We start from the raw sequence: 23,958 nt of genomic DNA on the forward strand, positions 1-23,958 counted from the left end.
TACTGTAACGACCCATTTGGTCGTTATAGTCTTTTCGACATTTTCGCCGGTTCCCGAGCATTGATTAGCTCACTTGTGATCTAAAGGGATTGTTGACATGCTTCTCGAGGTGTCTAGACCGGATTTGAGAAACTTTTGTGAAAATATAGGCTTAAAGTGAAAAACGGTTAACCCAAAGTTGACTTTTGGGCAAACGAACCTTTGTTGGAATTTCATCGATTTCGAGAGGTACGGATGGTCGTTTAGAACTTATATGTGCATTTAGTTCGATTCTCAATGCACTTGGATGCATTTCGGGACTTGGGTTGGGAATTTAGGATTAAGGCGTCGGGTCAACGAGACCTCCGTTGGGAATTTTGAGGCCGCAGGCGCCTTCGTAGCACATTTTCATGTGGGACTAGGTATTTGGTTTGTGAGCAGATGGCCTCAGGAATTAGTCAAAAAATCAGATCGAAAAATAAAACTTGGGTTAAGTTTCTGGTATCTGGTGCCCGCTTTGGCGGCACTAGCACCGCAGCAGCGGCACAGCTAGAGCAATAACCCTACCGCCGAAGTAGTGAAGAGGATTTTGGCCTCGACCGCTGAAGCGGCACCGCTGGGGCAGTCCCAGCTGGGCTAAAGCGGGTGATGGGCAGTTAGTGATATTAATAAAGTGTTTAAAGCCCTTAGACCCTCATTATGTCCCATTTCGATATTTGAGCTTCAAGAAACTGTTCTTAGAGATATTTGGAGGAGAATCTTGGAGGTAAATCTTTCCCATTTCTTCATTCTTCCTTTAATTCATTATTATGTTAGATTCCCCTTTTCCCTTAATAAACCCATGATGATGCGAGTTCAATGAGGGTTTTGGAAGAACATTTTCCCTAGAATTATTAATGAAAAATTTGTGATTTTTATGTTAGATATTGACTAATCTAAGCGTATTAAGCATATATCTTTCCTTTTTAGCGTTGAATTTCGAAATTGGAGACTTAGGGTCTATATCCAATTTGGAGGTTTTGCTTGAAATAAAAAATTAGACTAATCCTTGAGTTAAATCAATAATTAGTGGTTGGGTCATTATTACCTAGTACTTAATTTGGTATTTTGTTCCCAAATTTCCCGTTTTGCCATTGTGGGGCCATTTCCCCAATTTCTAGGGTTAGAATTGACCTAATTGAAAAAGTAGCAATATTGGCATTATTCTTCACGAATTCTAATATAGAATTCGATTATGCTTAGACTACTTTGGTTCTGAGATTCAGCGGAAGGGCAAGGCAAAGGAGTGAGTTGTTGGTGTTGCGGTTCGGCAATCCAGGTAGGTTATGGCTTACCTTTGGTGAGACTTCGTATAGTGAAGCACATATTTAGATTATAATGTCGGAGACAACATGTAAACCTTCGGGTATGAAGTCGGGTTCGATATTGCCTTAGGTTTGGCCTTGTTGTGTGTTGGGACTAGCCACCCCGTTATGTGTGCTTTGATTGTTCCATTGTGATAGTTTGATGCCATGAGTAGTTGGTAGTTATTGGAATATGTGTTATTGTCTTGATTGAGATAGAATTGACATACCCATTGTTGGTATTTATTATTGGATATGTTGTTGGCGTACCCACTGTTGGTACTTGTGATATTGATAAATTGCTGGCATACCACTGTTACTGCTCTCGGCGGGGGTTCACAGACTAGGGGAGGAGCACAGACCCCTGAGCAAAGGGCCTACACGGGCAACATATCTCGCTGCAGCTACGGCTCCTCGCATTGATGCGATACCCGCCCTTGATGAGGATATTAGGCCCATGGAAGGCGCCATTATGACTGCTGTTGATCAGGGCCTGGTGGAAAGATTAAGAAAGTTAGAGCCACCAAGGTACTTTGGTACTTCGTCTGAGAATGCCTATGGATTTATTCTTGATATGCATGAGTTCTTTGCACCGTATGTAGATGGTGGAGACCTACGACATTGTTTATGTGTGCTACCAGTTTCGCGGCGACGCGATGGCGTGGTGGAGGTATTTTGTGGCGTGCTGACCTGAGGGTTCTCCTCTTTTGACTTGGACTCAGTTTTACCGGGCATTCCTTGTGAAGTATATGCCCCGGTCTTTGAGAGAGGCGCGTAGGGAGTAGTTTCTACACCTTGAGCAGAGGGGCATGTCCTTCGAGTCCTATGTGACCCGTTTCCTTTAGCTGGCTCTTTATTCCACTCGATTGATCCCTACTGATGTCGATAGGATTAGGCGCTTTGTTGGAGGATTAGTGAGCTCTCTACATAATCCTTATCTTTAGATGGAGTCTGTGGGGGCTTTCTTCCAGTCCAGTATCGAGCATGCTTCTATGGTTGAGGGCGCTAAGGCCCGTGCTTTTAGTGGTGGTGACAATAGGCCACTCAGACTGGCAGTTTTGGGGGTTCTAGTTCGACGGGCGCCAGTAAGTTTTTTAGGCTACCTCAGCCCTATTCAGGTCATCTCGTGCATTCAGCATTACCAGCTTCCTCTAGTGAGCCACCTAAGCATAGAGCTCTTGAGAGTTCGTTCTCTAGATCAGTGGATAGGCGACTTAAATGCAGTCTTCGCCCACGTCGTGTTTTAGTATTTGACTCCTCTCACTTACTTTTCATGTGAGACGCCGGTTAATTTTTGAGGCCACCTCAGCCCTATTCCGGTCGCCTCATGCATTCAGCATTACAGGCTTCCTCTAGTGCGCCACCTAAGCATAGAGCTTCTGGGAGTTTGTTCTCCAGATTAGTGGATAGGGCAGCTTCATCTGGGTCTTCAGCTTCTATATTTTAGTATTCGACTCCTCTCACCTACTTTTCGTGTGGAGAGGTTGGGCATGCTGCTAGGATATGTCCCCGACCTAGGCTGAATTATCAACCACCGAGGACTCCGGTATCATCCGGTGGTCGAGGTGGGACTTCTCAGAGAGGCGGTGCTCAGTCAGGACGCCATACTTCCTAAGGACCTAGAGGTGGGTCCTAGCTAGCTAGAGGTGGTACTTAGAGTGCGAGAGGGGGATCCCCAAATGGGCGTGGTGGAGCCCATTATCACTCATTTCCTGGTGGGCCCGAGACAGAGGCCTCAGATGCTGTGATCTCAGGTACCATTTCTGTCCGTCATAGAGCAGCATCTGTGTTATTTGATCCTGGATCCACTTATTTGTATGTATCTGCATTTCATACCGTTGGTTGGGATTTGCCTTGTGATAGCATAGATATGCTTGTCCATGTGTCTACTCCAATCAGAGATTCTGTGGTTGTTGATCGAGTCTACCGATCTTGTTTGGTTAGTTTTAAGGGGTACGACACTTGGGTAGATTTGATTATTCTTGATATGGTGGACTTTGATATTATATTTGGTATGTCCTGGCTCTCTCCTTATCATGCGATCTTGGACTGTCATGCCAAGATAGTCACTTTAGCCATGCCGGACATTCCTAGGCTTGAGTGGAGAGGTACTCCAAGTCCCGCTCCGAAGAAGATCATTTCCTTCCTTCGGGTGAAGAAGTTAGTAAGTAAGGGGTATTTAGCGTATTTGGCGCATGTTCGTGATACGATTAAATGCATCTCCACCCCTTGAGTCTATCCCTATTGTGAGCGAGTTTGCGGAGGTATTTTCGTCAGATTTACCGAGTATGCCACCTGATTGCGACATTGATTTCTGTATCAATATGGACCCGGACACTCGTCCCATTTCTATCCCACCATATCGGATGGCACCTACCAAGTTGAAGGAGCTTAAGGAACAATTGCAGGATTTATTGAGCAAGGGGTTCATTAGACCCAGCGTCTCCCATTGGGTGCTCCAGTGTTATTTGCGAAGAAGAAAGATGGGACCATGAGGATGTGTATTGATTACCACCTATTGAACATGGTCACTATCCGGAACAATTGCCCTATGCCTCGTATTGATGATCTGTTTGACCAGCTTCAGGGTGCTTCTGTGTTTTCGAAGATTGATTTGCTTTCCGGCTATCACCAGTTGAAGATCAGGGCGGAGGATATTTTGAAGACAACATTTCGGGCAAGATATTGCCGCTATGAGTTTCTACTGATGTCTTTTGGGCTTACCAATGCCCCGACTGAATTTATGACCTTGATGAATGACATTTTTAGGCTGTTTCTTGATTCCTTTGTGATTGTGTTTATTGATGACATCTTGGTGTATTCGAAGAGTAGAGAGGAACATAAGAGCCATCTTCGTACCGTTCTTGGGTTGTTGAAGAAACATAGCTTGTTTGCTAAATTTTCTAAGTGTGAGTTTTGGTTGAAGTCGGTGGTATTCTTAGGCATGTGGTGTCTAAGGAGGGGATTATGGTTGATCCACAGAAGATTGATGCTATGAGGGGTTGGCTGAGGCCCACTGCGATTACTGAGATTCGTAGTTTTATGGGTTTGGCCAGTAACTACCGTCGCTTTGTGAAGGGTTTTGTTTGCCGTATCTTCGTCCCGACCGTTCGACTCGGAAGGATGTTCCCTTCCGGTGGACGGATGATTGTGAGGAGAGTTTCTAAAAGCTCAAGCTCATTTTGACCACAGCCCCGATCCTAGCCTTACCCGTGAAAGGTCAGGATTTCGCTGTCTATTGTGATGCTTGCCGTATGGGTTTGGGTGTAGTGTTGATGCAGATGGGGTAGAGTCATAGCTTATGCTTCCCGTTAGTTAAAAGTTCACTAGAAGAATTACCTTACCTATAACTTGGAGTTGCTAGCAGTAGTCTTCGCTTTGAACCTTTGGAGGCACTACTTATATGGTGTCCATTGTGATATTTTTACCGATCACCGTAGCCTTCAGCATGTGTTACCCAGAGAGTTCTTAATTCCGGGCAGCGCCGATGGATGGAGCTCCTGAAGGACTATGACATCTTCATTTTATATCATCCCAGAAAAGCCAATGTGGTGGCTGATGCCTTGAATGGCAAGGCAATGAGTATGGGAAGTTTAGCTCGATTGATTGTTTTCGAGCGTCCATTGGCTATGGAGATTCAGACTCTGGCTAACCGTTTTGTCCATCTTGATATTTCAGCCCCGTGCAGGATTTTGGCCTGTATAGGGGCGAGGTCATCTTTATTAGATCGGATCAGGGCTCATAAGTTTGAAGATGCTCAGTTGAGTAAGATCCGAGATAAGGTTTCGAGATGTGAGGCCAAGGAGGCGTGATTGATTCTGAGGGCATTCTGCGGATTAGAGGATACGTGTGCATTCCTCGTGTTGGTGATCTGATTTAGTTGATTTTATCTGAGGCCCATAGCTCTCGCTATTCTATTCATCCGGAAGCAACTAATATGTACCGTGACTTGAGGAAGCACTATTGGTGGCGTCGTATGAAGAGAGATATAGTGGATTTGATTGCTACGTGTGGAAATTGTCAACAGATAAAGTATGAGCACCGGCGACCCAGTGGGGTGCTTATGAGGATGCCCATTCCCGAGTGGAAGTGGGAGAGGATTACCATAGATTTTGTCACGAGTCTTCCGAAGACCCTTGGCAAGTTTAATTCTATTTGGGTGATAGTGGATCGGTTGACTAAGTCCGCTCACTTTGTTCTGGTTCAGGTTTCCTATACCGCGAAGAAGTTAGCTAAGATGTATATTCGGGATATTGTGAGACTACATGGGATCCCTATTTCTGTTGTATTTGATTGGGGTACTATCTTCGCTTCCCGATTCTAGAGGGCATTTCATGAGGAGTTGGGTACCCAATTTGACTTTAGATAACTTTCCATCCCCAAACCGATGGCCAGTCCGAGACAGAGGATGCATATAAGTTCATCATCGACTGTCATGAGAAGCTCCATAAGATGAGGGCCATGGACAAGTATGGGGTAGAGTTTGTGACCTTCCAAATTCTTGGGTGATGCCAAGCTGTGGTGGAGGGCCTATGTGGAGTGTAGGCTAGTTGGGTCTCCTCCGTTGACTTGGTTTCAGTTTTACTCAGTGTTTTTGGATAAGTACGTTCTGCGTACTCTGTGGGACCGAAGAAAGGATGAATTCGCTACTATTGGTTAAAAGAACTCGTGGGTTGCTGTGTATGATTCCCGTTTCCACTCCCGATCCCGATATGCTCATAAGATGCTGCCTAGTGGGAGGGGGGGGGAGGATACCGCGATTCGTGAAGGGGTTGAACGCTGGGCTTCAATTATGGGCCGTCTAGCTTGTAGCCACTAGGGCTTCATTCCAGGAGATAGCGGAGCATGTCCGTGTTGTTGAGGGCATTAAGCAGGAGAGTTACGCGATGCAGGTAGAGAAGAAAGGACGAAGGGGTAGGGTTTTCAGCAACTCCTTCTCGAGGGGTCAGAGTTCGCAGGTATATTTAGGGCATTTGGTTCAGTCCGCAATACAGGTGTCAGCTGGGGGCCCATCAGGGGCAAATTATCATGCTTGCAGTCAACATGGAGGCTATACTGCTTTATCAGTTTTTGTTCAGCGACCTACGCTGGACCGTGCTTGTTTCGAGTGTGGTGAGATTGGGCATATTAGGAGGTACTATCCCAAGCTTAGACAGAGTGGGAAGAGGGCTCTGTATCAAGCTTCCTGAGCTCTGTTCGCATCAGATCGAGGGGGTAAGAATCACGCACCGGTGGGGCGGGGCGGCTACACTGCGGGTAGGGGTGGCACCCAGCCTAACCGAGGCGGTCGTTAGGCAGGTAGAGGCGGACAACAGCCTGGCAGGGGCAGGGCTCAGACTGGTCATGGTAATCGCGGTGGTTCACAAGCTATAGGAGGGCGCGATTATTTGAACGCTTTTCTAGGTAGACCCGAGGCTGAGGCCTTCGATGCAGTATCACAGGCACTATCTCAGTTTATGACCGGATGGCTCCAGTTTTATTTGATCCCGACTCTACTTTTTCTTATGTGTCTACATATTTTGCTGTGGGTTTAGATATGGTATATGAACTTGATGTTCCTATTTATATATCTACTCTGGTTGGGGATTCAGTGGTAGTTGATAGAGTCTCCCCATCTTGTGCGATTACTTTTATGGGGTATAGTACCTAGGCAAATTTGATGATCTTAGACATGGTTAATTTCGATGTCATATTGGGCATGAGTTGGTTGTTCCCGCATTATGCTATACTAGATTGCCATTCTTAGGGTAACCTTTGTCGTATCCCTAAGAAAGTTATATCCTTTGTTCGTGCTAGGAAGCTAGTGGAGAAGGGTTGTTTAGCTTGTTTGGCACATATTCGTGATATCAGTACGGATACTCCATCTATTGATTCGGTTCCAGTGGTATGCAAGTTTGCGGATGTGTTCCCTGCGGACTTGTCTGGTATGCCACTGGATCGTGATATTGATTTTAGGATTGATTTAGACCCAGGGACTCGTCCTATCTCCATTCCACCTCATAGGATGGCGGCAGTAGAACTCAGGGAATTGAAAGAGCAGTTGCAAAACCTTTTGAGTAAGGCGTTTATTCGCCCGAGTGCCTCTTCGAGGGGTGCTCCTGTGTTGTTTGTTAAGAATAAGGGCGGGTCTATGCATATGTGTATTGATTTTCGTCAGCTAAATAAGGTAATTATCCGGAACAAGTATCCCATTCCCCGCATTGATGACTTGTTTGATCAGTTACAGTGAGCTTCTGTATTCTCTAAAATTGATTTGAGGTCAAGGTACCATCAGCTGAAGATTCAGGTGGAGGATAATCCTAATTTCGAACCAGATATGGACACTACGAGTTCTTGGTTATGTCTTTTGGGCTTGCTAATGGCCCAGCTGCGTTCATGAATTTGATGAACAGTGTGTTTAAGCCGTGTTTGGACTCTTTCGTAATAGTGTTCATTGATGATATCCTGGTGTACTCTAGAAATAAAGAAAAGCATGAGAAACATTTGAGAATTGCTCTTGGGGTATTGCGGAAGAAGGAGCTGTATGCTAAATTCTCTAAGTGTGAGTTCTGGTTGTCTTTTGTTTTCTTCTTGGGGCACGTTATTTCGAAGAAGGGTATTATGGTAGATCCTCAAAAAATTCAGGCAGTCAGGGAGTGGGCTAGGCCCACATCAGTAACAGCGATTCGTAGCTTCATAGGTCTGGCTAGCTACTATTGTCGGTTTGTGAAGGGGTTTGCCTCTATTGCTTCTCATTTGACCTGCTGGACTCAGAATGGGGTACCGTTTCAGTGGCCTGACGAGTGTGAGGCGAGCTTTCAAAAAGCTCAAAATATTGTTGACTACGGCACCGATTCTAGCATTACCCGTGGAGGGCAAGGATTTTGTTATTTATTGTGATGCTCCACGTTCTGGTTTGGGTACTGTTTTAATGCAAGAAAAGAAGGTGATTGCTTATGCTTCTCGGCAGTTGAAGGTGCATGAGAAGAACTATCCTACTCATGACCTAGAGTTGGTAGCGGTGGTGTTTGCGTTGAAAATCTGGAGGCACTATTTGTATGGTGTCCATTGTGAGGTGTACACAGACCATCGCAGTTTGCAGTATGTGTTCACTCAGAGGGATCTAAACTCTAGGCAGCGGAGATGGATGGAACTGTTAAAGGATTATGACATCACCATTCTGTACCACCCTGGTGAGGCAAATGTAGTGGCTAACGCATTGAGCCGGAAGTCGGCTAGTATGGGGAGCTTGGCTCGTTTGATTTCTTCGGAGCGTCCGTTAGCTATAGAGGTTCAAACTCTGGCTAACAGTTTTATGAGGCTGCATATTTCTAACAAAGACAGGGTGTTGGCTTGTGTTAAGGCTTGGTCGTCATTTTTTGAGCAGGTTGAGGCTAAACAGTTTGAGGATGCTAAGTTGTGTAAGATATGTAATAAGGTGTTGCGCGGTGAGGCTAAAGAGGTCGTGATTGATGAGGAAGACGTGCTGCGAATCAAAGAGAGAGTATGTGTTCCACGTGTGGGCGATTTGATCAAGACAATTCTGACAGAGGCTCATAGTTCAAGATATTCTATTCATCCTGGCGCTACTAATATGTATCAGAATTTGAGGCAACATTACTGGCGGAGTAGGATGAAGCGTGATATCGTAGAGTTTGTTGCTTAGTGTCTAAATTACCAACAGGTGAAGTACGAGCATCAGAAACCTGGAGGCACACTTTAGAGGATGTCCATTCCTGAGTGGAAGTGGGAAAGAATAGCCATGGATTTCGTGGTGGGTCTTCCAAAGACGTTGGGGAAGTTTGACTCCATTTGGGTTATTGTTGACAGGTTGACTAAGTCTGCCCACTTTTTTTCGGTGAAGATAACTTATGATGCGGAGAAATTGGCTAAAATCTACATACTTGAGGTGGTTAGGCTTCATGGGGTTCTTATCTCCATTGTGACCGGAGCACAACGTTCACATCCAAATTTTAGGAGTGTTTTCATGAGGAGTTGGGTACGAGGTTGAATCTTAGTACAACGTTCCACCTACAGTCTAACGAGCAGTCTGAGCGGACTATTCAGGTCCTTGAAGATATGCTCCGTGCGTGTGTAATAGACTTTGGTGGGCATTGGGAACCTTTGGCCGAATTTGCATATAACAATAGCTACCACTCGAGTATCGATATGGCTTCATTTGAGGCGTTGTATGGGAGGAGGTGTAGGTCTCCTATTGGATGGTTTGATGCGTTCGAGGTGAGACCTTGGGGTATCGACCTTCTGAGAGAGTCCCTAGAGAAGGTGAAGGTGATTCAAGCCAAGCTTATGGCGGCGCAGAGCAGGCAAAAGAAGTATGCGGACTACAAGGTTCGAGTTCTTGAGTTTGCAGAGAGAGAACAAGTGTTGCTGAAGATCTCACCCATGAAGGGTGTAATGAGGTTCGAAAAGAAGGGCAAGCTTAGCCCGAGGTACATTAGATCGTTTAAGATCCTTAAGCGTGTGGGGGAGGTGGCTTATAAGTTGGCCTTGCCTCCGGCTTTATCAGGTGTTCATCCGGTGTTCCATGTTTCGAAGTTGAAGAGGTATCACAGGGATGGTTCATACATAATCCGTTGGGATTCGATTTTATTAGATGAAAATTTGTCATATGAGGAGGAGCCCGTTACCATCTTAGATAGGGATGTTCGTAAGTTGAGGTCCAAGGAAATAACCTCTGTGAAAGTCCACTAGAAGAATCGTCCGGTGGAGGAAGCTACTTGGGAAACAGAATCTGATATGTGTAGCAAGTATTCTCAGCTTTTCGCTGAGACAGGTAATTTCTCCTAGTTTACTGACCTTTGTCCGTTTAGGGACGAACGGTGTTTTAATTGGTATCTGATGTAACGACCCTTCCGGTCGTTATGAAAAATATAGGATCACCCCACCAAATAGAACCTTCCCAAGGGTAGAACGAGTCAGTAAGAACTCGATTTTGTAAGCTTAAGAGCTGAAATTTAATTTGCTTGTGATTGTTGTTTTATTGTATTGAGTCCGTCGGGGGGTGACGTAGGAAATTAGAACTCCGTCGAGAATTTTGAGGCTCTTGGTGAATTTGTATGGTGTTTTTATGTCTGTGTACATGTTTTGTTTGTGTTTGTGAGGCCTCGGATGAAATGTGGAATGAAGGGGTGGGGGGGGGGGAGTGGAACTGGACAAAAAGTCTAGCTCACTGCCCAAAAGGCACCGTTGCGGCGGTGGGAGTACCGCTGTAGCAGGGGGCTGACCACTCCCAGCGACCAGCCATGTTCTCTGTGGCCGCTGTGGCGGGCGGTTGCCCGCTACGGCAATACCGCTATAGCGGGGTAGTGACCGCTATAGTGGTGAGCGAATTTAGGTTGGGTCCGCTATAGCGGCGGCTTGGCCGCTATAGTGGGACCGCTGCAACGGCGTAACGACCGCCGCAGCAGCCGACGGGAAGGCAAAATCCGTGTTTTTAATGACTTAGTCTCATATTTTCATTCATAACACCCCAACACAGTTCCCGACAAACGCTTAGGGAGAATTTTAAGCTAGGGCAACAAAACTCTTGAGAGGTAAGTTTCATGTATTCCTTCCAACCATTCCCTATCATCGTCATGATTGTCATCACTCTTGTAGGTTTTTCAATGGTAGAATTGTAATAAAAACCCTAGTAAGTTGTTAAACCTTCTAGACTTGATGGGTTATAGTTATTATCACTTATTTATCATCTAAAGGCTTGTTTTAAGTTCTTTAATCATGAATTGAGTTCGTAGAACCATAAACTAATTGAATTGAGACCTAGGGTTCTATAAAAATGGTATCTTGACCATGAAAACTGATTGAAGTGGGAATGTTCTTATAATATCGGTATAAATTGATGATTTACAATTACTAAGGCCCTTGCTAGGTTGCTTTACACCAAGAAAATCATCTAGCCATTTGGAATGGGGTAAAGGGAAGGGTATTCTTGAATTGGTACTTGTGATTTGAATAATTGTGACTCATTGGGCCTTCTATTTCTAGACTTTGAGATTTCTGAGGTGGTAAGGAAAGGAAAAGATGTAGCGGAGTGACTTGCGTTGTTCCAGCTCTACGTTTGACGTAGGTTAAGGTCTACTTGAGTTAGACTTTCATTAGTTGATTGCATGTTTTGTGAATTCTTTAGAAGAACGCATGTCTAGTTTTTATGCATGATATTTTGTGGTTGAATTCCTATGTGAATGCGATTGAGTGATTGTGTAGGATCCATGCCACTATTCCTGTATGTTAAATTTGCAGTGGATGTGCTTGTGTTGAGAAGCTAATAAAATCTTCTCGATGATATTGTGATATGAAATGGTGACTTAAGCAGTGATAATGAGAAGGTAAGAAACATTGTTCTGTAAAGAGGTATAGAAAGGCACATATGTGACCTAGATTACTGGCTCGTGGTCCGAGGTCGGTTCCAGAGACAAGAGGTATATTGATATGGCCTGCGTCCGAGGTTCTTTTCGGAATGGAGGATTTATGGCTTGAGTCCGAGGGGTGGATCCGGAACGAGGGTACACGGACACCATGGGTCCCCTGCAGGTCATGACTACTGAGCTATAACATCAGTTAGTATGTATGTACAATGATGTGGTTATTGTGATAAATTTAATTCCGTTGTGGTTTCAGTTGATTGTGATTCTTGATATCTTAGTGATTGATTGTGATTATCCTTGGTTGACTTATTATGGTTTATTGATATTCGGTAATCTGTTGGCTGGCTTGTTTATTTTATTGACTTTATGAGATATGCATGATACTAATCTTAGTCGGCCTATGATATCTACCGGTACATAGTGTTTGTATTGATACTACCTTGCTGCATTCTTTGAGTGCAGATTGTGACATAGAGACTGCTACCCGCCCTCACATCGACTTTTGAGGATGTTTGCTGACTAAATTTAGGGTGAGCTTTTATCCATGCCAGGCCGCCCGAAGATCTTCTCCTTATGATATCTTTTCTTATTTTGGACATTATGGATAATTATGAGTCAGAATTCTTTCTTTAGACATGTTTATAGATTAGAGTCCTGGAACGATGACTTTCGGATTTTGGCAATTTTGTAATAATTAAAACTTCCGCACTTACTTCAGTATTTATGGCATGACTTATTCTGTTTATTTGGTGCTTGAATGAGTTATAACTGGTTGACTTGATTAATGTAAAATCGGATTTGAATGAATAGATGGCTTGTGTGTTGGTTCGCCCACTGGGAATTAGTTGGGTGCCAGTCATGGAGGGTTGGGTTGTGACAGTCTGCCTTGCTCTTATGAATACATTTTGCCATTCCTGTACTTTACTAAGTATTTAAAAAGTGAGAATGATCTCATCTACCTGCTTTGTGAATTCTAAAATGGTTAAGTGTGGATTAAAGCCTTCAAAATTGGAATATCTGTTAAAAAAATGAGAACTTGATGAGTCTGTAACCTGTCTAGTTCATTCATCAGTGTGACTTGAGTCTTATTTGGTCTTGTGTGTATACTAGCCACTTGGCCAGGCATTGTTGATATGCTCAGTGGGCCTATTTTGATTAGGTAGCCTCCAAACACCCTTTTGTTTGTCAAACCATGCAGAAGCTAAGGAAGACTAAGTTTGACCTTAAAAAGAGAAGTCTGGAACCAAGGAAAGAAGTGATTTAGGTTCTTCCTCCCTTTCTTTCCTATGTTTTTATCCTAGAGCTTGAATATTTTTGTTCCCTACACATTGTTGGACCATATTAAGTTTCCTAAGAACTGGTTATGACTAGGTTGTCTCTTAAAAGACTTGATTCAAACTTGTAAGGTTGGTGACATCTAATGTGGTGCTAAAACTAAACCTAGAACTGGATTTAGTGAAATTATGTTTCTTTGAAATGCTTTGAAAATGTGGTTATGAGATCCTTAAATGTGCTTTGAAAATCCAGTATTTGGTCTGTTGCCTTATGAGTTTTAAACTTGAATTCTTGGTTTCTTTTAAACAATTGTGTGGTTATAAAAATTTTGAAGATGAAGACTGGTGATTTATGAGATTGTTTCTGCTTTGTATGAATATTGTTTAGTTCTTCCTTGGTCCTTTTGAGTGTCCATTAAAAGCTTGAGTTGATTCTGGACTTGGTTTGTGGATTTTGGAATTTGTCGGAGATTATGACAACTGTTGGTGGAGTATATGGCCTTTTAAAATGAGAACTTGAGTGTGAAAGATAGTTTTAGAAGGTCTATGTCACTTGTTGTTTGTCTTGTTGATTTATGAGAGTTTGAGTATCGTTTTGAACCTTGCATATGCTGTCAATGCCTATTCTGTCAAGCTAATTAAAAAATCAGAAGTGTAGGGAGTTTTGGAAGCTTAATTTCCTGTTTTTAAAACTAATTATAATAGGTCTGAATTAGTACTTTTGGAATTGTTGTGTGCTATTTGTGGAATTGGTTTTTCTTCCATTTGTCCATGTCAAAAAGGCTCTATAATCAGTTGTTTTTGAGACATGTGTCCTCTGGATTTGAGCTTTGAGGGATTACAGTTTTTGGGGAATTTCCATCACCTGGAGTTTAAGTGTACAAAAGAGTTGAAGCTAAACCAAAAAGTGTTTAAAAAAGGGGGACTAAGTGTAGGGTTTGTATTTGTGTGAACCATTCCTTTGGTTGTTTGTTTTGATTAACCTTGTGACTTATGCATTTTGTTCTTTCTTCCCTGCTTGTTTGAATTATGCCATATCATGCACCATTTGCATTCCTTTGGACTTTTAGGATTTGTCTTGATGACCTCTAACTTGAATTTCCTTTGTTTGAAACTTGCATTGACAATTTTTGATCTATACTTATATCCTTAGTCTATCTGTGTCATCCCGAGAATAAAGGCGAGATTAGATTACATCTGAGACCTTTTGCTAGCACTTTTGTAGGACCTATTATTGCTAAACCATTTGTATGACTTGCATTGAACCTTGACTAGTAAAACTGAGAATCTGGGACTATTTTGAACTTGTAAATTACATCATTTGACATCTTGATCATGCTTTGAGCTAAACTCGGTTCCCTAAATTTGTAATCTTATTTCGGGACTACTTGTTTGTTAATCAAAGACTAAATGAACTTGACATCAATTTAACTTGTTGATTAGTTTAAGAATACCTTTTACGAACTAGTTTAATCCACTCACTTGGCTCATTGACTCCTGATTTCTTAAAACTGGAAACTAGTGTATGGATCTTGCCTTGTCTTGATTGTGTCTTGGGCATTGGTTTGGCTCTCCCTTCCATTCTATCCTTTCACTGCATTGCTGCTACTTGCCTGGTCACTTTGAATTCCCTCCCTGGTTCTTTATTTGTGGTGTTGTTGCCTCTGCCACTTGACCCCCATAAGCCTTGCCCCATCTAATTTGTTGACTAATAAACTAAGACTTCCAACACATTACCTTACTTCCCTTGCAATTGGATATCTTCTTAGACTTTGTTGTCATTCTGGAATTAACTTTTGTGATATGACTGGAGTTTGGTTAGGCCATTATGGTTCACCTAGTTGTTCTTGGAAGTTGTTTGACTCTGCCATAGCTTTGAAAGTCGTAGCTTTATTAAAATTAATGACAAAAATGTGAATTATAGTTGCCTTAAAATGAGACCTTTTGGATCTGTACTTGTATTGACTTCTAGTGTTTGAGATGATTGAAATATAGTGATATAGAGGGCATGCAATCTTTGTTTTGCTCTCTATGTGTGTATAGTAAGTATATTGTGTATATTTGGGCTTGGACACTTAGTTTAATCCTGAGAATAGCTTGGCTTGGGCCAGTGCAGGCCGTCCAGCTTCGAACACTTCATTCATTATAGGCTTCCTTTATTAATTAATTCTAATCAGCGTCATTTTTGATATCTGGGCTTGGCCCAACAGTGGTGTAATTAATTATTTTTCTTGGCCATGTAATGATTATAGTCAATTTAAATTTTTGTATTTAGTTTAGTTTATGGGTGTATTCTAATGTCGTGTATGTCCTTTACCTCTCTGTCCATCCAAAACCTGTTGGTGGCCCAACGGGGCCCACTAACGTATCTAGATTGAGTCAACCCAACTTGGAGCGAAATGGAGCATATGTTGGAGTTAAGACGAACCCGATTGCATAAAAATTTTCCTTTTGGGCTTGGTCGGCCCAAATTTTCTATCTCCCTTAATTATGTACTTTAAATTATTATTTACGCAATTATTATGTCAATGGAACCCTTATGAGATTGTCGTATTTTAAAGTCGCCAAAATGAATTTACTACAAAAGTCAAGACTAATTTTAGGGCATTAATGCAAACTTGGGAGTGATGTGGATAAAAGGACCAAAACTGTTGATTTTTATGAAATTTGGGACTGATTTGAACATTTATGAAACCTGTGGACTTATGACATAGGGACTGATTTGGACTAATATTCAAAACTTTTGGGACTAATTGTGACTATCTAGACTTAGACTAAAAAATAAACTTGGCCAAAACATGACCAAAAAATAGAATAAAAATTGATTATATAGAATATAATTAATATATGAACCATAATAATATGCCTAAAAAATTATTTTCCTAAAAAGTATTTTTTTTAAACTATTTTGGGTGGACTTACATAGAGTCCTACTTAGGCTAAGAGCCTTCGGGTATTAGCCTAAGTGTTTTAGTCCAACACCCTAAACGCCCAATTTTTTGCAAAATTTTACCACTTTTGTTTCTTGAAACATGGTATATTTCGCATGAATGACTAAAATTATTTGTTATGGAAATATAACCGAAACAATCTTTACCATAAACAATTCATGTCTACAAAAGCATACTATTAGAACCGTAGGTCAAGTTTGTATTTTACGGATCTTGGTACCGGGGTGCCTAACACCTTCCCGGGGGATCACTAGAACTCTTACCCATACTTTGGTTAGATTAGGACTGTTTTAAAATTTAACCGTTTTGAATGAACCCTTTTAAAACTAGTTTTCCTAATTTCCTAAAAATTAGGTGACGACTTTAAAATAAAGTCCATTTAGAGCATCATCCATGTAGAAGTATATTTTTTCCTTTTTCCTGGTATGATTGACAGCCGTACTTCCCCCAGACAACTTCCTTTTTAAATGAGGCAAGTGCAAATATGAATTGAAAAAAATAGAACCGCTACAATTATCATCTTGAATGTCAATGTTATTCCATATGTGCATAAACTCATAAATAGCTCTCAACTTTCCGCATCGATCTTCACATCTTAGACTTTTTATAGTTAGAAGGTTTGAATGTTATGTGTCTCAGTCTTTCTTTATCGCGATTTCTAGTAGCTTTGAGTAGTGGCTCTTCTGTTGTCCTTTGTCACATTCTTCTAGTAATTCTTACCACAGCCCTTGCTGTTAACTTGGTCATGTCCTCTATTAACTTATTTCATTTCGCTTTCTTCTTAAGTCACTATGCTGTAATTTCCCTGTACTTTATTTCCTTATATAACTTTCTCACTGAACTTACACCTTCCTTGAGGCGCTTATCTTACCAGCTCACCATTTGAAATTGATAACCTTTCTTGGATGTTACTAACACTTCATTTGGGAGGTATAATTTCCGTACGCAAGTCATAACCGAATTCTTCCCACCTTAAATGAACCTCTTGTACGATACTTCATTATTCAACGTCACCTCCTCAGTCCTTGTAGTTCCTCTTGCTTCTAATTCCAGCATCAAACTAGGTCACCTTTCTATGGCCTGCAATCCTTTTGAAATGGTTCACTTCGTCCTCGGTTCCTTATTTATGAACAATTATATCGACTTCTCTATATGACAATCGTCATGCAATATAGTCTAAAATTGTGTCTTTCTTACTAACGATTCAACGTTGCTGTCTTTACTCTTTTGTCCTGCCTAAACCTGTACTTAGTTTTGAATACTTCTCATTCTCTTTTGACTGCGCATAGGTCAAATTCATGTCCTCATGACTTACGATCCATCTAAACTGGTCATTCAATTTCCGTCTCTTCGTCGCTCGGGCAAATCATATTCTCCCAGAGTTCTCATAAGTCATGCTGGGTCACATGTTCCTCCTCATAAAGCATCGTTTATAGCTCGTAATATTTTAAAACTTGGGTCCGTGATTTGTCGCCTACTGGGCTTTGTCGTAATCTTAATGCATTAACTATTTTTCGCTTATCTCTTCTTGATGTCCTTTGAGTATTTACTCAATAATGTAAAGGATGAATCGGTAGCTATTTGCTTACCCTTACTCGGTTTGATATCACAACGTATCGCTCATTTTCCCCGTAGGGTTATTGTGGACACTCTTCACCATGTATCCTTTCTTATGTATTCATCGTCCTTCCAATCATTTACTAAATTATTCATGTGAGTCTCTTGTTGTATAGTTAGCAAGTACTTATAGATATACCTTCTTACCATATCGGATCAACATTCACTGTATAAATAACTCTCTACACAATGTCCATTCTTACACCGATATTAATACCTCATATCCATCCCTTAACTATGTCTCATAACTGGTTCTATCTTGTTTCCATTTACGGATTTTCACGTCTCGCTTTCATCCTCTAATCTGTACCTTCTGACATTTCATTCACATATCTCAATTCGTTAATGTTGTTTTATGATGTCGGGGGTTAATCTCTGCATTATCATCTGCACTCTTAACGGTTACTAAACTATATAGTAGATTCCTCTTGTCATAATATTTCTCGCTACGATTTCAGATCTCGAGGGCTTGCAACATGTAAATCATTTCACGCATAAGTCATCTTATTCGAAACAACCCATAATTATCCTATAATTCCTTCCCAACATAATCCGTAACCATGCCGTCTTAGCTTTCGTACTTGTATTTGGGTTTCTACTCATTTTTTTTCCTTTAGTGATCTGCTCTCAAGGCATAGTAACATTAGGAACAACTTACTTGCATCCTTAACTATGACTTCCATTTATAACCGCCTCTACAAATACTTAAAATGGTCCAATGAACACTAGAACAATATCTCGTTCATTTCGATGTTTTACTCCTCCTTCTTTTACTTAAATAACACAATCTGCAGTACGATAACCTTTGGCACAACCATGAATACCTTAAACTTACCTTTGGTACAACTTATTTTAAAACTCAGGGTTGGGTCTTTTTGCAATTTCCCTCAATCAACTCGCAATACCATAGATGTATACTTCTCTGCTATTCCAGTGTACCATTGATGTGGCGAAGTGTAGTCCTTTTGGGGATCTCTTAGAAGTCCGGCGGAATCATCGGAGGAGCTTAGAATAGGTTTAGAGTTGTCCTTAAGTAATATATGGAGAAATGAGATACTCAATAATTTTATCATCTCGTGTCTCGATTGAAATGATCACTTATCATATATCTTTGCAGTTCCTTCGAAATCTCAATCGTCTTAAAGTACCCACTAATTTCTTACTTAACACCGAAGAACTCATAAGGGGTGCAATTCCTTCATACTCTACTTATCGAAGTCGTCATAATGGGTAGATGTTTTGTTATTCACCTTTTTCTTGAAACCTCTCTTCTTCTGTTCATAACATGTTTCCTTTCTTTTAGTCAGATACGTTTCGTATATTCGGTAGTTGCTTTTCGTCATCCCCTTTACCTTGTTGTTTCTTCTTATCTTACTTCCAACTATCATATTATTCTATCTCTTTCTTTCCTTACTTATCCGTCCTTTCGTATCCATAGTAAGGACCCATTGACATATAACCATCCTTAGTAAATTCTAAATTCCATGAAACCCTTTTCTCAGTCTATTGCCCTGTGGCGTTGCTAAGGGTCCGTAGGGCTGGTCTGTACAAACAGATATGCTTTTATCCACAATCATGGGCCAAGCTCTGACTTGCCAACTTGTATCCGCACGATATATATATCTACGTATTGAATTCATCTCATATCTTAGTCTTACGAAAGTACATAAGGATTAGTCAACTTGTTCTTGATGTATAAACTTCCTTCGGAGCGACTTGTCTCCTTGACTTCCTCATTATATAAGCATTCACCTCTTTCTCAACTTTCTGGTCAGAAAAAACGTATTACTTCCTCTTTGCACCCTTAGATCCTATTCTCCTTTAATTGTTACACTACCTCACTATTCACTCTCCCCGACCTAAGGTCATCTGCTAAAAGTCTATACCAAAACTGGTTCCCACTTCACCTCTAACTACTTGCTCCTTTTATTTGTCGTAACGGTCTCACCTGTAGTGTGCACACTCACCCCGTATTTATCTTTAAGTTTCGAGAAATTTTGGCAGAGTTTCCTCTATAATCCTTACTATCCCAAACCTGTACACGGCCCATAAAATGCATCTAATACCTCACAAGGCCAAATATAGAAGCGCACATAATATACAACTCAACCATACAGGACTTATTAACATAAAAAGAATATGATGCAGTAAGGCTCGTCTCATATATCACATCTGAACATCCCTTTTTTTTTTTTTTTGCAAAATTTCAAATTTCCCTTCTAAACTTTTCGTTAATCAAATCTCCTTATTTCCTTCAACCGATTCTACTAACATCGACGCTTCAAAAATTTACCTATAACACTCTAACATCCATTAAATGAACAACCTTACCTTCTTTTATTAGTCATTCTAATCTTAGGATTCCAACAATTCGAGTTCTTACAGTGATCCTACTCCATAATGTTGGTCTGGTACAAATCGATCCAACGATAGTTGGGGAAGTTGTCCCTCCGATTATCCTTCTACAAACAGCTCAGCGACACCTGTATTTTCTACAAATGTACCAACTACTTATCCTTCCAGATTGGCCACCATTTTCATTTGAACCTAGTTCCGCAGATATCACCAAGCTTGGTCTACTCGAATTTCCCATCTGCAAACTCTTCGGCCTCACAGAAGGCCCTGCCTCATCAAATAGTCTATCATAACGTTGAGTCTGGAAGTCAGCTCCTATGATCTGCTTGCTCCTTACCTACCCTGCTAATTCTTTTACGAATCTCCGACGGGTTTGTCTCTATAAAAGATATAACTTCACGTGGATCTATATCAATCGATGGTATTTCCTCGGATGGATCTGTCTCATAAAAATAACTCATTCTTGAAGCTTCTGCACCACTAATCTTCTTCCCTGTAGAAGTCATCCTTCAACTACAAACAATCAGGGTTAGAGTTAGGAATTTCATACCCTACAACTTGGCTCTACAACACGATCTAGAATAAGAAAAGAAGGTAACCATCCTAAATGTCCTGCAACCTCCTATTTATAAGCGTGGCACGCAACACACCCATAAACAAGACTCTACTAGACACGGCTTGTAGATAACGCTAGAACAGAAATGCTCTAATACGTCATTTGTCACGACCCAAACTGAAGGGCCACGATGTCACGACCCATTTTAGCCTAGGTCATGCAGGCACCTATCATTCCCCCTCGGTAGGCGAACCCTTAACTCAACGTTCATAATCAATAAATATAATAAAAAGCGAAAGAAGTAAATGACGTAAGTCTCACAATATAGTATAATATAGAAAAGTGCGGAAGTAAACGAAACCACCCCAATATCTGGTCTGGTCATACAAGAGTATCTAAATCTGAATAACTCTGGTCTGAATAATAATAATACATAAAGTGTCTCAAATCATGTCTTGAAAGGAAAGTAAGACATAAACAATAGAAGAGTCTTTGAGGTCAGCGGACGCCATACTCACCCTGGCAAACTCAAGTAGAAGCTGAGAAGTCGATCAGCTATGAGTCAGAGAAATAGATCCGGTCTAATACTCTGCATTCATAAAAGAATGCAGCAAGTGCAGGTCAGTACAAACCATAGTACTGGTAGGCATCATAGGCCGACTAAGCATAGTTAACACAATTTAGAGAATAACACAAATAAACAAGTAGAACAATCAAGCATGAAACAATATAATCGTAACCGAGTATCCATTAACACCTATGTAAGTATCTAACCCTAATATAATAAGTCTGAGTATGTCAATTCCTGGAACAATCAACACCATAGAATCAACAACATAATCCACCGCAATACAGTCATCACGACATCTCACTCAAGTCATAATGCAATGCAATGCAATAATGGTATGAATGCGATGCGATGCCATGCTATGCAAATGAGATATACATATGTACTCTGGACGAAAATATCGACTTTTCGGCAACACAACCCAGTGTGACTCGCGAAGACTGAGTGCCACCCGTCCTGGATCTTTGCCAAACAGACAGACGCGACCCTAGCTAATTGCTCACAGGGGGAGTCTCACCGGCACCACTCTGGGGGACCCGCGGATCCCATGCACTATAATCGAATCCGAGATAACATCAGAAATGGCCATGCAACAACGATGCCTGAATATACCATCGGACATCGGCCTCATTACAATCACTCAAAAGATTTATCAAATATCGGTTTCATAAATCAACGATTCCAGAATTGAACCTCGGACATCGGCCTCCTCACAATCACTCTAGTAAAAGAGTTTATCAAGTATCAGTTCTATATAAACAATGATTCCGAAATGGATCTTCGGACATTGGCCTTTTTCACAATGACTCAAGTAAAAGAGTTTATCAAATATCAGTTTCGCTCAATTAATGATACCGGATCATCACCGGATATTGGCCATGCATGATAATATGAAAGAATGCGTGCAGTGCCTATGTAAATCATCAACAAGTAAGCTAAATATAACAAGTACCTCAATGGAGTACACCAACAAATATATCACATCACAATACCAATAGTGGTTATGCCAACATATATAATCAAGTGCCAACAACAGATACGCCAATAATATATCAATAATCTCAAGTACCAACAGCGGTACGCCAATAATATATCATAGTACAAATACCAACAAGGGTATGCCAATCCTGTCCCCAATCAGGACAACAAGCGACATTAGCTATCTACCAACTACACTTGGCAGCAAGCCAACACCATTAAACAATCAAATACATATAACGGGGTGGCAAGTCCCGGCCACACATCGGGCCCAACCTAAGGCAATATCAATCCCAACTTCACACGAAAGGTTCACATGTACTGTCTCCGACATCATAATATAAATATGTGATTCACTATACTAAGTCTCACCAAAGGTAAACCATAACCTACCTGGACTGCCGAACTGCAACATCAATAAGTCACACTATCGCCTTGCCCTTTCTCTGAATCTCAGAACCAAAGTATTCTAAGCATAATCAAATTCTAAATTATAAATCATGAATAACGATATTAATATTGTTATGATATCAATTAGGTCCAATTTAACCCTAGAAATTGGAGAAATGGGACCACAAGGGTGAAACGTGAAATTCACGGGTAAAATACCAAATTGAATCCTAGGTAAACATAACCCAATCATTTATTGTTGATTTAGCTCAAGAACTATCCCCAAATTTGATTTCTAGCAAAACCCCCCAAATTGGGTATGAACCCTAATTCACCAAATCTGAAATTCAACATTAAAAGTGGAAGATATATGATCACTAAGCTTAGATTCGTCATATTTTAGTATTAACATCATCAATTTTATCAATTATAACCCTAGGGAGAAGTCTCCCAAAACCCTTCTTCAAATTCTACTTCTAAGGGATTGAAAAGAGAAGGGATGATTCTAAGATGATGATGATAAAAAGGAAGAGTAAAGGATTGGGCAAAGTTTATGTCACGACCCAACCCCGTAGGCCGTGACTAGTGCCCGAGCTGGACACTCGTATACATACCTATTAGCTATAATCAGTCCACAACTAGCATGGTAAGAAACTTATATATAAAAAGGCAAGATGTCGTCTCAAAACTGTCGCATATGTATATATATCAAGACAACCTGTCTCCTGTGGAGTCACAACTACCAACAGATAACATCGTACATAAGCCGGCAAGGCTATCACAACATGTGGGTACGCCCCAACTAAACATATACGCAAGCCGACAAGGCTGCCACTACGAATGGGAACGTCCCAAAACATAAGTCATACAGACACAACTGAACAACAACTATATACAACCCACACATATGTCTACAGACCTCTAAGAGTAACAACAGTGTCATATGACGAGACAGGGCCCCGCCGTACCCCTGGACAACACATATACACAACAAAAGGATCTGTACCAAAAATCTAGGCTCCGGGACAATGGAGCACTCCAAGGTAGCTAGATAGAAATCCTAAGCTGGCGGATCACCGAAGCGAGTATCTGTACCTGCGGGCATGAAAGCCCCCCCCCCCCCGAAGAAAGGGGGTCGCACGAATATGTACTGAGTATGTAAAGCATGAAATACAGTAAACAGGATCATACTGAAATAAGGAGTATAGAAAACAGGTACAATAACCAGGAAAAATCACACGGCTTGCCTTTGAAACATAAATCATGCGTCTCAACATCATACCCAACCTGTTATGGGACTTAATGACATAATTAGATAATCATCCTGTACATATGCATATATAACGTGTCCCGGCCCTCTAGTGAGGGGTTCGGTAAATAAAATCATCAAATATATATACATATAACGTGTCCCGGCCCTCTAGTGAGGGACTCGGTGAATAAAGTCATCATATGCCATCCTGGCCGCCATCCCCGTATCATCATATCATCATGTCATCATATCATCATATACATATACATATAACGTGTCCCGGCCCTCTAGTGAGGGACTCGGTGAATAATGCAGTGGAGCTGTGCACGAA

The sequence above is a fragment of the Lycium ferocissimum genome, chromosome 5, assembly GCF_029784015.1.
Source record: "Lycium ferocissimum isolate CSIRO_LF1 chromosome 5, AGI_CSIRO_Lferr_CH_V1, whole genome shotgun sequence".
In the NCBI taxonomy this organism is placed as follows: domain Eukaryota; kingdom Viridiplantae; phylum Streptophyta; class Magnoliopsida; order Solanales; family Solanaceae; genus Lycium; species Lycium ferocissimum.